Source organism: Chionomys nivalis, chromosome 15 (genome assembly GCF_950005125.1).
Source record: "Chionomys nivalis chromosome 15, mChiNiv1.1, whole genome shotgun sequence".
NCBI lineage: Eukaryota > Metazoa > Chordata > Mammalia > Rodentia > Cricetidae > Chionomys > Chionomys nivalis.
The window spans coordinates 45,853,221-45,868,445 of NC_080100.1; positions in this window are offsets into that span (position 1 = coordinate 45,853,221).

Below are 15,225 nucleotides of genomic sequence, written 5' to 3' on the forward strand. Positions count from 1 at the left end.
GCACTAAGTTGTGGTAAAAATCGAGCTACTTAAAAGACACTCCATAAAAAACCTAGAACGCCTCCCCCACTTCAGCTCTACTACAGAAGAGGCATCTCCTCCCTGTGCTTAGAGATACTGACGGCACCTCCACACCCCGGACATTGATGATAGACACCTTCCTTTGGTGAGGATCCTTGGGGGATGGGTACCCCTTGCAATATACTCCAAGAAAGACAACAGCAGAGAGCGGGGACCAAGCCCTAAGGTGCGTTTTCCCCATCCCGGCCTTCTCAGGTTTGGTTTGTTTTGCTTTCTGGCAGGAGGAGCCTGGAGGGCCTCTGAGGAGAATGAAGAAGGGCTAAGTAGCCAGGGCAGCTCCTGTCCATCTGGCCTGTCACTGAACCCAGGAAATGGGCAGCTGAAATGTTTCAGTGTAATCAAACAGTCCCGGCACAGAGGCGTAGGCTGCAGATAAGAGTGAGGAAGGATAACTAACGCCAAGGCTGGGAGCAAATCGAATCATTCCCTTCCTGTCCTCCTTGCTCCCCCTCTTCCCTCCTGTTACTTTCTTCTTTCTTTTCAGAAAGCCACCCCACCAGGTGGTTAAAAGCCCTTGGCCCCATGCCTGCAGGCTCACAGGTTCACGGGTTTGTCGCTTTCCCAAGCTTAATTACTGTTATCGACTTTCTAGATTTTCGTAAATTCAACACACTGAGTAACGAGGTTAATAAAACCGGTGAACTCCTTTGCCTTGTCCACAGACTATTTCTATGAAAATGCCAAACCTGTGATTAGCTCAGATTTGGTCATCTTTCCTACCATCTATAAGTGTTTCTAATGAACTGATTGGCTTTCCAGTGGGGGCTCTGCTCAGCCCACGTTAGGCTTTGAGTCCTCTGGGTTTGATTAGCGGCTGTGTATGTATAACTTCGACCATTTCTGCAGTGAATTATGTCCCCGGTGAGCATGTATCTGATGTTCAATAAATCAGACGGGCTAGAAGTCATGACAGAAGGAAGAATTAGCCCTGGTCAGCTCTGCGCCTGGAAATCCCTGCTCCTCTGGGCAGCAACTTTACCACATCCAAAACTGTTTCTTGTCCATTCTTAGGTAGTAGGGTCCCTAAAGCCCTAAATGATGCAACATACCCAGGTGCAGGATTTTATTCTTTTAAAGTAAAGGACTAGTCTTTGAAAGTTTACATATTCACTCAGCAAACATCATCTGACACAAACTGCACACAGACAATAGAGACCCAAAACACAAGCACTCATGGGACAGGCAGAAGTCTGAACTTTAAGTCTTGCTAGTTAGCCCAGGCTTGCCTTGACCACCTGATCCTATCTGAGTCTCCTAAGTATTGGACAAATAACCTTTTGCCCTGTTTTCAGTTACACACAATAATTAGTAATTGGTAAGTACTTTTTGGACAGACAAGATAAATAGGTTCACTCAGATCACATTTTAAAATCTAGTTTTATTTCGAATACAAGTAAATCATGGGTATAAAGGACACTTTTTGCTTTTAGGGGGTGGAAACTGTCCTGAAAAGTAGCAAATCCTTCCAGTTGAATTTCTGTTGTGTTGAAAAGCTTGCCCAAAACGCAAGAAAAACACTGTGGGCAAAAAATGGGGGTGGAGCAAAGCCGAGTGGGGATAAGTCAGGGTTATTTCAAGGGGAAAATCTGTGATTACTGAGAGCAGTGGGTTTAGTGAAAGCGCCACATATGGAAACCGTAAGAAACCAAAGGTGGTTTCAGATTGATGGCGTAGGTCAGGCTCCAATGAACCAAGTCGACACAGGCTGACTGCTTAGGCTGCAGCTGCAGAGCTGGGGAGGAAAAGGTTCTCTGCATACTCTTTCCACAGCCGCAACCTACAAAGGGCTTCCGAGCACAGGAGAGTGATGGGGAAAGACCAGGAAGCCTAGATGGACACTCGGAGGGGACTACGTTGTGAAGTTACACTGGAGACTTGGTGACCCTGGACACTGGACCCGCCACACACAGGGAAGACACTCCCAGCATCAGCCCAGAGGGCAGTTAAGCTCCCCTTTTCCTGTCCTAAGCACCTTAGGTGTGTGTTAATGCCCTTCAACACTCATTTGAGTAAGCACTGCTTTCATCCATTTTAGAGACCAGAAAATTAAGGCACCCGCAAGTTCAGCTGTCCATCTCCCAACACGCCCAACCTGGTCTCCTCCCAGCCTCATCTAGAAGAGTCTCTGAAGTGTGGCTGGCTTCTACTCTTCAAGTGGGTCATTCCAGTGTCCTTTTTCCAAATGTCTTCCTTGGCCAAACAATCTCAAGCACCTTCTCCCCCAGACACAAGTCAACCCCACTTTGTTCTTTTATTTCACAAATGTACTGTCCTTTGAAATCATCTTGTATGTTTATGCCTATTTTCAGACTCAGAGCAAAGAGACATGAGCTCACAAAACGGCAGCAGGTTTTGTGTTTGTTTAAGTCACAGTGATGCCCCAGTGGCTGGCACAACACCTGCCATATAGGAGGGAATTCATACTGTCTATTAGTTGGAAACATCACACACTCGTTATGGTTTGGATCTGAAATTACCCCCAGGCGTTCATATTTTGAATACTTCAGACCCCAGCTGGCAGGGCTGTGTAGAAGACTAAGGAACCTTTGGAGATGGGGCCAAGCTGGAAAAGCGGTTCGCCTGGGAAGGACTCTGAAGGCTGTGGTTGAGCCCCATTGTGCTTCCTGTGTCCTGTTCAGCCATGATATGAGCAGCCCCTGCTTTACATTCCCACAGCCATGAGCAGAACACTGCGCCTTTCCTTCCCCTCTGGGATGGACTTAACACCCCTGAAACCATGAGTTAAAATGCAACCTTCTTCCCTGAAGCTGTCTCTGTTAGGTGCTGCGGTCACGGCAACACAAAAGCCAGGTGTATTCCCTGCATGTCCCCTCCACTAGAAGGGAAGAACTCTTAGACTGGGGATTTGGAAGCTTGCATCCCATAGTGTGGAATGGGTTGTGCCAAGAAGGACGGGATGCTGAAGGGGGAAGACTGTCTAGGGTCCAGAGGGAAGAACATGGCTTCACCACGAGCACTGGGGATTTGCAGGAAGTAGCGTGTGGTGAATGAGTTTGTACTGATTGCATAAACATCTCTGCGGAACAGGCACTTATGTATGACAAAGGGTTGAGAGTCAACCCTGGTCTTAAAGTCTATATAGTATTAATAAGGGGAGCGGAAGAGTTGGGAATGGTTTCTATTTCACTTGCAGAAGGCATGTGTAAGGCTCTACATATAACACTGCACAGGCTCGGTACCTGCAAGTTGTAAGTCTGCGTCTGGGCCGCTTGGCTGGACTGTCTTCCACATCATGTTTGTGTCTTTAATGGCTCCTGAGAACAAAGAATGAAAAAAGCAACAGATTTATCATATCTTAAGTCATTTGCAAACAAACAAAAACGACAAAATTAAAGCAGCAAAGGTCAGAGCCAGTCAAACTTTCCTGAAACTAAGATCTTCCCCCGGCACTGTGGACATCACGGCCTGTGTCTTTTAGTAGACGTTAAGAAGGTCAGGTAGTTAAATATGCTGTGTCCTCAGCAACTGCCCTCGTCTCTGACTACTCATGAATGCGGTCAGTGCTTCATGAGTAGATAGGCCTGCCCCATGTTTCTGTGCATCTCTTACTTTCTTGAGAAAGATTCAACTGTGTGGCCACCTTCCTAAGGGGCGGGGACTAGAGCAGCATTACGAGGGACAAATCACCGAAGCTCTTGCTGCATTAGTGCTCTCCGGGGGACACTAGCACGTCTCCCTGGGCTCCCGCCATCTAGATGCTTCCCCTAGAGTCTCAAGGAACACCTTAGCTAGAGTGCCCCGTCTGACTGTGAGCTGGGAGGACTGTCCCAGGCTGCTGGTACCCTGGAGAGGGACCCACATTTGTACCTGCAGCTGTGTACTGCACTGGAGCTGCACACGGGATGGACAGATGGCCATTGCTCTGCCCTGAGCTGGGCGGCTGCTTGTCTGCACTGTCAGCTGAAGAAGCAGGCTTGGCGATTTCCAACGTAATTCTCTGCCTCTTGGCATGCGGTCCCCTGGTGTGTCAGAATGACTCACTTGGCATTTGGACGCGGTAAGAGGTAGAGTTTAATGAAAAGGCACTGGACAGAACTTCCCAGTCTCATCTCAGCAATACGCACCCCCCCCCCGTGCCCCCAGTGTCATCCCAACGCAGGTGGAATTTTACCTCCCCGGCAGCAGAGAGCAGCAAGTCTGAGCTGCCCAGCAGCTGACTCTAGAAGCTCAGGCTGGGTTGAAATGAGCAGAAGGCAAGGTGAGTGAGGGAATAAAAGCATAAAACCAAGGCACCCACCCTCATAAACCCCAAAGTCAATGGAGGAGAGAGAGAGAAGATACCAAAACGATTACACCATGTTGTAAAATCTTGCATCAGCAAAGCACTAAGAAACTTAGGAACAAATGATAGACCCAGTCTATCCAAGTTTATCTGGATAAATCAAAAACATTAAATATTTAAGTCTTCAAGGCACTGGACAAAACCTGGGGAAATTCTTCTTGTACAATCTAAGAATTCCAAAGCCATTTTAAGGCCCAAGTACAATAGAAGACCCAGAAGCCACAAATGAAACAGCTGCATAAAGATATTCCCTATGGTAAGATCTGCAAGATAGTCAAAACAACAGATGGGGAAAAATATTTGCAAGTCATACCACAAAAAGGCTAACTCCCCTAATATAGAAAGAGTACACAGAAATCAATAAAAACACGAATCATCCATCAAAATGTAGGTAAAGGACAAAGCACACAGCTCACTGAAATGAAAACCCACTCAGCCTCACTTATATGACAGCTCAGTTGGGCCGGGGAGATGACTGTGGCAGATGGAGACCTGAGTTCAGATCACAAGAACATGTAAGAAGCCTGGTGTGGTGGTGTGTGCCTATAACCCCCACTGGGGCAGGGATCCGGTAGACAAGTGGATCTGAAGCTCCAGGCAGTCTAGCCAAATGAATGGGTTTCAGGGTCCGTGAGAGACTCTGCCTCAAAAACACAGAGTAGAAAGTGATCAAAGAAAGCCATATGATGCCTCAGGCCTCCCATCCACATGCACAGTGCACCCGCAAGCATACATGCGTGTGCACACATACACATGCACACACACACAGACAACACTACTAAAATCATAGAGATATCATTTATTGTCTTTAACACTGGAACAAATAAAGTTTATAAATTCTCACATTGTCCGGGCGGTGGTGGCGCACACCTTTAATCCCAGCACTCGAGAGGCAGAGGCAGGCGGATCTCTGTGAGTTCAAGGCCAGCCTGGTCTACAAGAGCTAGTTCCAGGACATGAACCAAAAAGTTACGGAGAAACCTTGTCTCGAAAATTAAAAAAAAAAAAAAAATTCTCACATTGACTGGTGGTGGTGGCAAACACCTTTAATCCTAGCACTTGGGAGGCAGAGGCAGGCCGATTTCTGTGAGTTCCAGGCCAGCCTGGCAGCTTGGTCTACAAGAGCTAGTTCAAGGACAGGCTCCAAAGCTACAGAGAAACCCTCTCTCGAAAAACAAACAAACAAACCCCTCCCATTGTGGGGAGCACTGCAGTCGTTTGTTACTTGTGGAGTACACACTGGCACAAAATGTAGAGGAGGCAAATTTTTAACATCTTTCCATATCACAATGTGCTTCTCCTGACTCAGCAATTTCTGAAGCCCTTTTCCCCGGGGAGAGCGTCTAACGTAGGAGAAATGACATCGGCTGCAGTGCTGTTTGCATTATCTGATTAGTTTCTAACGGTAGCACTGCTATTTTGATGAAAAGAGTCGTCATCAAGACGACCACGATGCAGGAAGGCTTGCACACACAAAGGAACTCTCTGCATTGGTTAAAGGCAACAGGGATGCCTGCCCTTGGGGGTGAGGATGAGGGCGTGTGGAGAAGAGCCCTCAGCAAGGCACAGGACAGTTTGGTGAGCACACCACCATTTCTTCGAGTGTTTGTTCCTGCCAGCTGCTGTTGCACAAGCCGTCCCTTCATGGAGGTTGTCCTCTCGCTGTGCCTGATAGAAAAAAAATATTCTTCTAGGGCAATTTCAAATATTTCTTCCTTTATAACCCTTTGCTGATACTCCCTCAATGGACATGTCTGTAAAATTATTAGAATGCTAAGGTTTGAGAAAAGATAAATCCTAATAGCTAATAAATGAAGAAATTTCTTCTTTATAAGGTAGGTTGACCTTGGAAAGAATGATTAATGTGGTCGAAGTTGACAGAAATGGACCAAAACCCCAAAACCTGTCACAGAGAGGAAACATTTGCAGCACATGTTGATGACAGAGCTTATTCATCTGGATGTACTGAGAGCCCCACAATCAAACTAATCGTTCAGAGGAGCATGGCAGTGTAAGCCAGTGACATCAGCATTTGAAAGGCAGCTGCTGCCGCAGAGCCAGGAGTTCAAGGTCACCTTCTGCTGTGTAGTGAGTTCTAAGTCAGCCTAGGTTGTATTGAACTCTATCTCAAAAACAAAAACAAAACAGGCCAGCAAGATGGCTCAGCAGCCTGATGCTGCCAAGCTGGATGACCTGAGTTTAATACCCGGGACCAGAGCATACACTCAGCCCCTCCTGCCACTCATAAGCATGCACACATGTAAAGTTTAAGAAATTAAAAAACGTAAGACAAGATTAACAACACAAAAAGCTAACAATCCTAAAGGGGAACAAAAAACATTTAAGAACATATGTGCTTAGTTGATAAAAGGGGGAGAAATGTCATTTAAAAGATTCTTTGTGTGTGTGGGGATTCTCAATTTTAGCTGAGAGGTGGTGGCACACACTCCAGCACTGGAGAGAGGCAGGCAGATCTCTGTGAATTCGAAGTCAGCCTGGTACAGAGTAAGTTCCAAGACAGCCAGGGCTACGGAGCGAAACCCTGTCTCAAAAACACAAAACCAATCCTCCCCTTCACACACACACACACACACACACACACACACACACAAATCTGAATTTTTAATTCTGTTATGAGGAAAACTCACTGAAACTCATACTGTGATCTGTGGGAAGAGGTGATGATGTGGCCGGAGTAGCACCCGCTGCCTTCTCCTGGGAGAGTCCCTTGGCAGGAGGCAGCCCGTGTTCAAACATGATAGCACGCTCACCCCATCTACTCTACTTCAGTCATCTGTGCCCAGAGAGTCGAACACACATAAAAACATGGCCATCGCCACATCATTTAGAAGAAAGCAAAGATCAGCTGGAGGGTTGCCAGGAGGGGGAAGCATGAACGAACGGTGAAGAGTGAATTCAGATGTGGGTTCCTGTGCACAAGTTTGAAAATGAGGTCAGTCTTCACACATCTGAGGAGAGCATCAAAGAGAAAAATGCTATTTGAAGAACCGTGTGTAAAAGAGTATTGAGTTGGGGGATGAGCTGTGTGTATGTGCGTATAAACCTGTATGTGTGTGTAAAACTATACATATGTTTACATGCATACATACAGAAACACGTAGTTGCTGATTAACAGTGGGGGAACTTGCACTTGCTGCTCTGTCCAGTTGTAGGGTTTTTTTTTTTAATATTTATTTATTATGTATACAGTATTCTGTCTGTGTGTATGCCTGCAGGCCAGAAGAGGGCACCAGACCCCATTACAGATGGTTGTGAGCCACCATGTGGTTGCTGGGAATTGAACTCAGGACCTTTGGAAGAGCAGGCAATGCTCTTAACCTCTGAGCCATCTCTCCAGCCCCATTTTTAGGGTTTTATATTGTTCATTCGTTCGCTGTTGAAGAGTGATAGGAGGGACCAGCTCATGCAGCTAGAAGGGGGTTTACCACAGTTGCCTCCTAAGGTGATACACCCCATTCCCTAGTATTTTACCAAAAGAAGAAGCAATTTCCCAAGCAAGCATGATCAAATAGAGGTGAGTATAAGACACTTCCCTGAAGCTGAGGTTACAAGCACTGAATTTACAGAAATGCCCTGCAGAAATAATTAAATGGTCCCGAGAGAACAATACCCCACCAAAGACACAGCACATAGTACTATTAAAATTGTCTCTACTAGCTTATACATTATAAATCATCTCCCTAATTTCTTATTTCTTTCCAAAGTTTGCTGTTTTCTATAGTTAGCTTAGAAATTGGAAAGGCAAGGCAAATTAGTGCTGAATAAACACAGGCTACAGCCTTACTGCTAAAAGTGGCCTTAAGGTACATGCTAGAATCATTTTTATTTAAAACGATGCTTTTATTTATTCTTTGAGAATTGCATCAAAACATACTGGATAATATTGTTTTCCTCCTTCCAAGTTTTTCCAGCTCCTCCCCCATTTTCCTCTTCACCCAACTTTGTATCCCTTCTTTCTTAAAAACACAAACATTAACAAAAACCCACATTGCCACGTGCTTAGGAAGCTGATGGCAATTAACTCAAGGCCATGTCATTGAAGGCTTCTCACAGAGACACAACTCCCAGAGACACAACTCCCAGAGACAGTCCTTTTGCCATCAGAGAGGCTTTTCAGCCACTAAATGTACACAGTACCTATGTGCTGCACAATACACACTGAAGTGAGCTGGTGTGCACGTGTGCGCGCGTGCGTGCGAGTGCACTGGGAGGAAAGACATGGCCCTCACAGTATAGAACACAGAGCCTACTAGAGAGGACAAACAGATCTTAGGAATCACTTCTGCAGGCGACCATGATAAGTACCAAAGATAACTGAGGCTTAGAGACACAAGTGCCTATAAAAAGATTAGATGAGAGGCCTTCCCACAGAAGGGACAGCTGAGGTGCCATCTGTAGGATTAGGTCATATTAACTGGGAGAGTGACCTAGTCCATGACAGGGAAAGACAGGGAGGGGAGTCTACATAAAGAGGAAGGAGAGGCTGAACGTGGGCTATTGTGGCTGAGGCTGAGAGAGAAGAGTCAGTTGAGTTAGGGATTGCCCAGGGGAAATAAGCAGGGCTGGACTTTTCTAGGAGCCTTGTAGGCCATGTTAAGAAGTTTGGTCTTGGGCTGAGCATGGTGTCACAGGCCTTTAATTCCAGCACTTCAGAGGCAAAGACAGGTGGATCTCTGACTTTGAGACCAGCCTAATAGATGTTGGGAGTTCTATGATAGCCAGGACCACATAGTGAGACTCTGAAGAAAAATAAAGAAAAAACCAGAAGAAGAGGAGGAGGAGGAGGAGGAAGGAGAAATAGCAGCAGCAGCAGCAGTAGTAGTTTGGTCTTTGTCCTGAAGATGATACAAGACTTTAAGTGGGACTCTGAGGTAAAGTGACCAATCCGGTAAGATCATTCTCCCTGGGGTGTGAGTCCCAAACCAGCTGAGGGTCAGACAAACATGTGGGAGCCCGTCAGTTGGCCCAGGCGTTACCAAGGAACAAAACAATGCTATGTAACTAGTGCAGTGCCGAATCTTCACTGTTAGCTTGACGGGACTCTGAATCCCTTTGATGACATCTTTGGTGTGACTCCGCAGGCACTTTCGTGGAGTTTTAGTGGAACAGGAAAGACCCATCTTGAATGTGGACAGCACCATCTCACTGGTGGGGGTCCCACAACGAAAAAAAAAGAAAACAGAAAAGCTGAACAGAGTTTGAGCAATCCCTTCTCTCTCCTTCCTCACTGCAGGGTAGCTCAGGCTCTTGCCACCACGGCTGGGCTGCTCTTGTTTGCCACACCTTCCCCAGAGTGAGGGACCAGACCTTCAAGCAGTGAGCCCAAAGCGAAGCCCTTCCTTCCTCAAGCGCTTTGGTCACAGCAAGGAGAAAAGTAACCAAGAAAAGTATTTTTTATACTATTTTCAAGTATAGAGTATTTTTCAAGTTAGAAATAGCTCAAATGTCCACTAGCAATATGTTATAGATAAACTTAATGGGCTAACATGCAGCAATTAAAAAAGAATGAAGATTATACATTTATATCATTATGAAGTTCTTGCCAGGATATATTATTAGGTAGCGTGTGTCTACTGTTTCTTTTTGGTGCTGGGGACTGAGCACAGGGCACGCTGAGTGTGAGCTCTGCCACGGAGCTACACCCTCGGTCCTATATTTGCCTTTTTAAAAGGAAATATTAAATAAGCTCAGGCAATGGGTGGAGGGTGGGGGATGGGGGGTGCTTCTAAGGAAAGTCGGGGAGCATGATGGAGGGAGTATAAGTAGAGACTGAGTCATCTGGATAAAAAAATGTCTTATAAATTTGACCTTGAAACCATACATTCATAATTATAAGGCAAAATTAAATTTAAAAGTCAACTCAGAAATACCACAAATGAAACCAATGAATCTATGCATTGAGTTAATGGCATCATCCTATAAAAGGGAATTAATTAATTAGACTGCATAAAGCTGTATACCTTGGGGAGGCAGCTATTGGAGAAAGAAATTGCAAAAAGGCATTGCAAGCTGTTTTTGGTAATCCTGTTGCTATTGCTATCTTGCTACTGTCCCAACAGTGCTGTGCTCACAGTGATGGAGAGCGCAAAGGAACCACCATCCCCAGTGCCTGGTGACTGAGAGTTTTAGTCTTTAATGTGATACAAGCTAAGAACAGAAGTCACTGCAGAAAGAGTTAAATGGTCTTTTAGTAACCATACAGTTGGCAAAAGTGTTGCATTTTTATTATATAGCTACTGGAGTGTAAGGCGGAGAAAATGAGCCACTCTCTGCTCTAATCCTGTCTTTGTCCTTGAGAACTGGAATTCCACGTGTATAACAAAGACAAAGGACAAGCAAAACCCTGGTGGCCTTGACCTGACTTACTACTGTCATTGTCGACCCATAGTGTATTTCATTCTAAGAGAAAAAAAATCCTTCATTTGTGTTTACTGAAAATATTTAGAAACAACGATCAACAGGGTTGCGACCTTCAGTCAAGATTATGGTCTCTCAATGCTATTTTTTACTTAAGTAATATCGATTTCTTAGAGAACCAGATAAATCCTGGTTCTGTGGATAAATATGAGGTAGGTGGGAAGTGTTCTGCATACTCCTGGCCAAGAAGGGAAATAAAAATATCAATATGAATAACACATCCATGTTAGATCTCAGTGAGAGAAAAGTATCACTCACTCTGGGAGAATGGTATAGATGAATGGATGTTGAAAATGAGGAAATAAAAAGCCACGTGTTTGTCTTTTGTTTTCCTGTACAGACTGTATCTCAGGTTAGCCAATTGACAAGGTAAGAATTCTTCTAATTGATGCCTTCTTGCTATCAAATAAAATAATAAAATATTGGAATTTTCAAATTCTTAATAAATAATGGATTAGGTAATGACATAACAAAAAAATCATATGAAGAAACTACTATCATCTATGAAGTATAGTTGCAAAAACCCAAATCTGGCCAATCTTTTAATTAACAAATGACTTAGAGACAAGGTCAGGCTGGCCTCTGACTTGCTGCATAGCTGAGGATGACCTTGGCCTTCTGAGTCTCTTTCTTCTACCTCCCAAGAGTTAGGATTGCAGGGATCCAATCCAGAGCCTCATTCATGGTAGGGTAGCGCTCCCCCAGCCCTCTGATCAGCTCAGATCTCCCTAGTAAGATGCAGACATTTCAGGAGACAGAGAGGTAGTCAGTAACAAAACATTTACGCACCCAGCAAAATTCAAGCTTTGTGAAACTCTTGATGACAAGTGTTTCAACAAAAACATTACAAGGAAAGCAAGAAGAGTCGGGGCACACAGAGTAAAGATTAACGCTTGGAACAGGGCCTGGTGGTGCATGCCTGCCTTTGATCCTAGCACTCTAGAGGTAGAGGCAGGCAGATTGTTGTGAGTTCAAGGCCATCCTAGTCTACGTTGTGAGTTCTAGGACAGCCAGGGTTACATAGAGAGACCTTGTCTCAAAACAAACAACTGGTTAGTTTAAATACACTTATTCTGACCTTGGCTTAAAAAACCAAACTATTAAATACATCATTACCAATAATTTTAATATTACATGATCTTGTCTAATTCATACATGTTTGAAATTGTCTATACTGGATGGTAAATAACAATAAATCATCAATTAACCTATACTGAGTGCTTACTACACACATACAAGACACTTCTAGGCACTTGTTTACACTATCCCCTTGGGTGGGGGTGGGGCCTAAACTGGTGAGAGCGCCTGCCCACCACACACACAACTCTGGCTGTCACCCCCAGCATGGCAACAAATGGACAACAACTCTATTAGCACCCTGCCAAGAAGCTGGTGGCCATTGCCACTACATACAAGAAGAAACCAGGACAGAGTGCGTGAGCACCTTGCCCAAGGTCACACGGCTAATAAATTATGATGTGAGGGAATAAGTAGCAGAGTCTATACTCTGAGCCATGGGTTTATGGACAACATGTCTGGACTAGGGGAACTTTGATTCCAGAACTTTTTTGTAACCTATATATAGTAACTCTCATAATGGTGAGGGCTAGGGCTGTGATAACAGAGAGAAGTGGATGGCAGAGGAAGCATCTAGAAGGTGAAGGTGAAACTGACCAGACTCCACACAGGGCTGGCTGAACATGCAGCTAAGAAAGGTTCAGGGAAGAGTTCAAGATGTCTGTGAGGCCTCAGGTTTACACAGTGGGATGGATGGTGCTACTGTTCAGTGGAACAGGAGACATGATTGCTCAGGTCTGGGGGATAAAGACAATTTGTGTCTGGAGCATACCCAGTGTGCAGTGCTTTTTGGACACTTGGGTGAGGTCACCTAGTAGCTAGTGATACAGGCAGCTCCCTTAGAGGTTAGCTTTCTTTGCCTTTAGAACTGCATCCTTTTCCTTGGGGGTGGGAACTCTTCTCGGTTAGAAGAGTGGCTGGATATATTGGTTTTTTATTTATTTTCTCCCAGAAGTATCAGTGGAGGAGTCACCTGTACATTTTGTAAAGCTACTTTCACTCCGTTGCCTAAGAAAATGGGTGTAGAGACGGCGTTCAATCAGCCAGACCTTGACTGCTTACTGTGCTTCATCCAGTGGGTTAAGAACTTCTGAAGTCTCTATCACTTACTCTTTCCTCATGCAGTCACAAAGTTCCCATTCTTCCCACCACTTTCCCAACAAAGGGGCTGAACGTAAAAAAGGAGCCAAGTTACTTGCCTGAAGTCACAGAGGTATGAACTGACAGTTTGTACCCATTACCAGTCTGTGTTCTGCCATCATGTCTCTGATTTGCAAGTGTGGGTAAAGACTGGAGTGGTTCGTGGTCATGCTTTGTTGTACAGACACCATAGTGGTTGCACTTTTTTTAAAAAAAAATAATTAATTAGTGCGTGAGGAGGCCAGAGGACATTTATGGTAGTCTCTTCTCTCCTTTCATTGTGTAAGTCCTGGGGATTGAATTTAACTAGTTTCCCAGGCTTGGCAGTAAATCCTTTACCCACAGGATCATCTTATTGACCTCCTGTTGTACTCCTCATTCAACATTCTATTGCAACATATGGAATAATTCTCATGTGTTAGTATGTTTCAACACTGCTCTGTTTTTGTCTGAAATAGTATATACCTCAGGCTCAATCTTAAGCAAATAGTAACAGTGTATAGTAAAAAAGTTAATTAGTGTCTTATTTTCATTCTGTATATTTTGAGGGCTACCTCCTTAAGTATTTGTGATATTAGTGTTTCTATGTGCACAGAAACAGATTCCCCCCCCCCAATAAATTTAGATGAAATCAACGAGGTAAAAGAGCACTGATATTAACTTGATTATTAATTTGATTGGGTGGAGAGACACCTAGGCTCTTAGTCAAGCACACCTTTAGGTGTGCCTGTTGGGTGTTTCCAGAGAGGGTTAGCTAATAGGATATGAGGTGGGCAGCACCACCCCCTAGGCTGGGCACAGATGGAAAAAAAAGGAGGAGAAGCAGTGTCTCTGCTTCCTGGCTGCAAGGAGGTGAGCATCCCTTCCATTACACGCTCTCCAACCCCTGATCCCCAGTATTCTGCCTTACCTCAGGCCCAAAGAAATGGAAGTTAACAGATCATGGCCAGAAATTTAGGAACCTGTGAGAAGAAATAAATCTTGCTGGCACCAAACAGTTTCTCACAGGACTTTGCGATAACATAAACACTCTTATGCACACAGGAGTAATATGGATCAGAGAAATGGAGGAAACTCAGCAGATGAAGCCATTCCTATGGCTGACCTTTGGGAAGATGTTCTTCACCTCACCCTCACCATGGACCACCCCACTGCCCTTACTTAAGAGTAACTGTCTTCACCAAATGTCCATTGGCTTCCCACTTAAATATACGGTTTCTGTTCACTGGTGGCCAAATCTCTGCAGCAAGCTTGTTGCAGATCCCTAATGTTCTACGTCAGACATTCTCTTTTGTCTCTATTGACCAGACTAGCATAGTCTTTTTTTTTTTTTTTTTTTTGGTTTTTCGAGACAGGGTTTCTCTGTGGTTTTGGAGCCTGTCCTGGAACTAGCTCTTGTAGACCAGGCTGGTCTCGAACTCACAGAGATCCGCCTGCCTCTGCCTCCCAAGTGCTGGGATTAAAGGCGTGCACCACCACCACCCGGCTAGCATAGTCTTTAGCTGCCCACTGGATAGCCTATCCAGGCTTCAAGAAAGAAACAGGGCAAAAGGCATCAAACTAGTAAGTCATGACGGAGAACACTGAAGACACTGGGGTATTTTGAAAAATCTTACAGTAGGTGTTTTATTGTTTTGTTTTGCTTTTAGACAGGGTTTTATGCATCCCAGACTGATCTTGAACTCATCAGTAGCTGAGGATAACCTTGAATTTCTGACTCTCCTTGCCTGAGTGCTGGGACTACACTGCCCAGTGGTCATGATGCTTGCATGGGCATGCATTCTACCAGCTGAGCTTCAGCACTTCCAGCTGGCATTTTAAAACTAGTAGACACTCCAGTATTAAGGGTATTGACTACTCCTACTTCCATCTAACTTGCTTCCCTAATACTCTTTTTATGATGATGCAGTGTCTGCCCTCCCCTCCTGTCCTAAGACAGAAACCTATTCATTAGATTTGTGAGAGATGGATGTATATGGTGACCTTTAGAAACATTATTATGAGTTCTTCTAAATATAGACAAAGGCGATAAAAACTCCCAAAGCTATGTGTATCTTAAAAGACATCGTTGTCACACAAAATAATTCTGCCTGTGTATCCCCAAGGAACTGAAAAGCACATTATAGTCACTGTAACCCTGCTGGGCAGAGACAGTATCTTCTCTATTCTTTGTTATGCCTGATGCT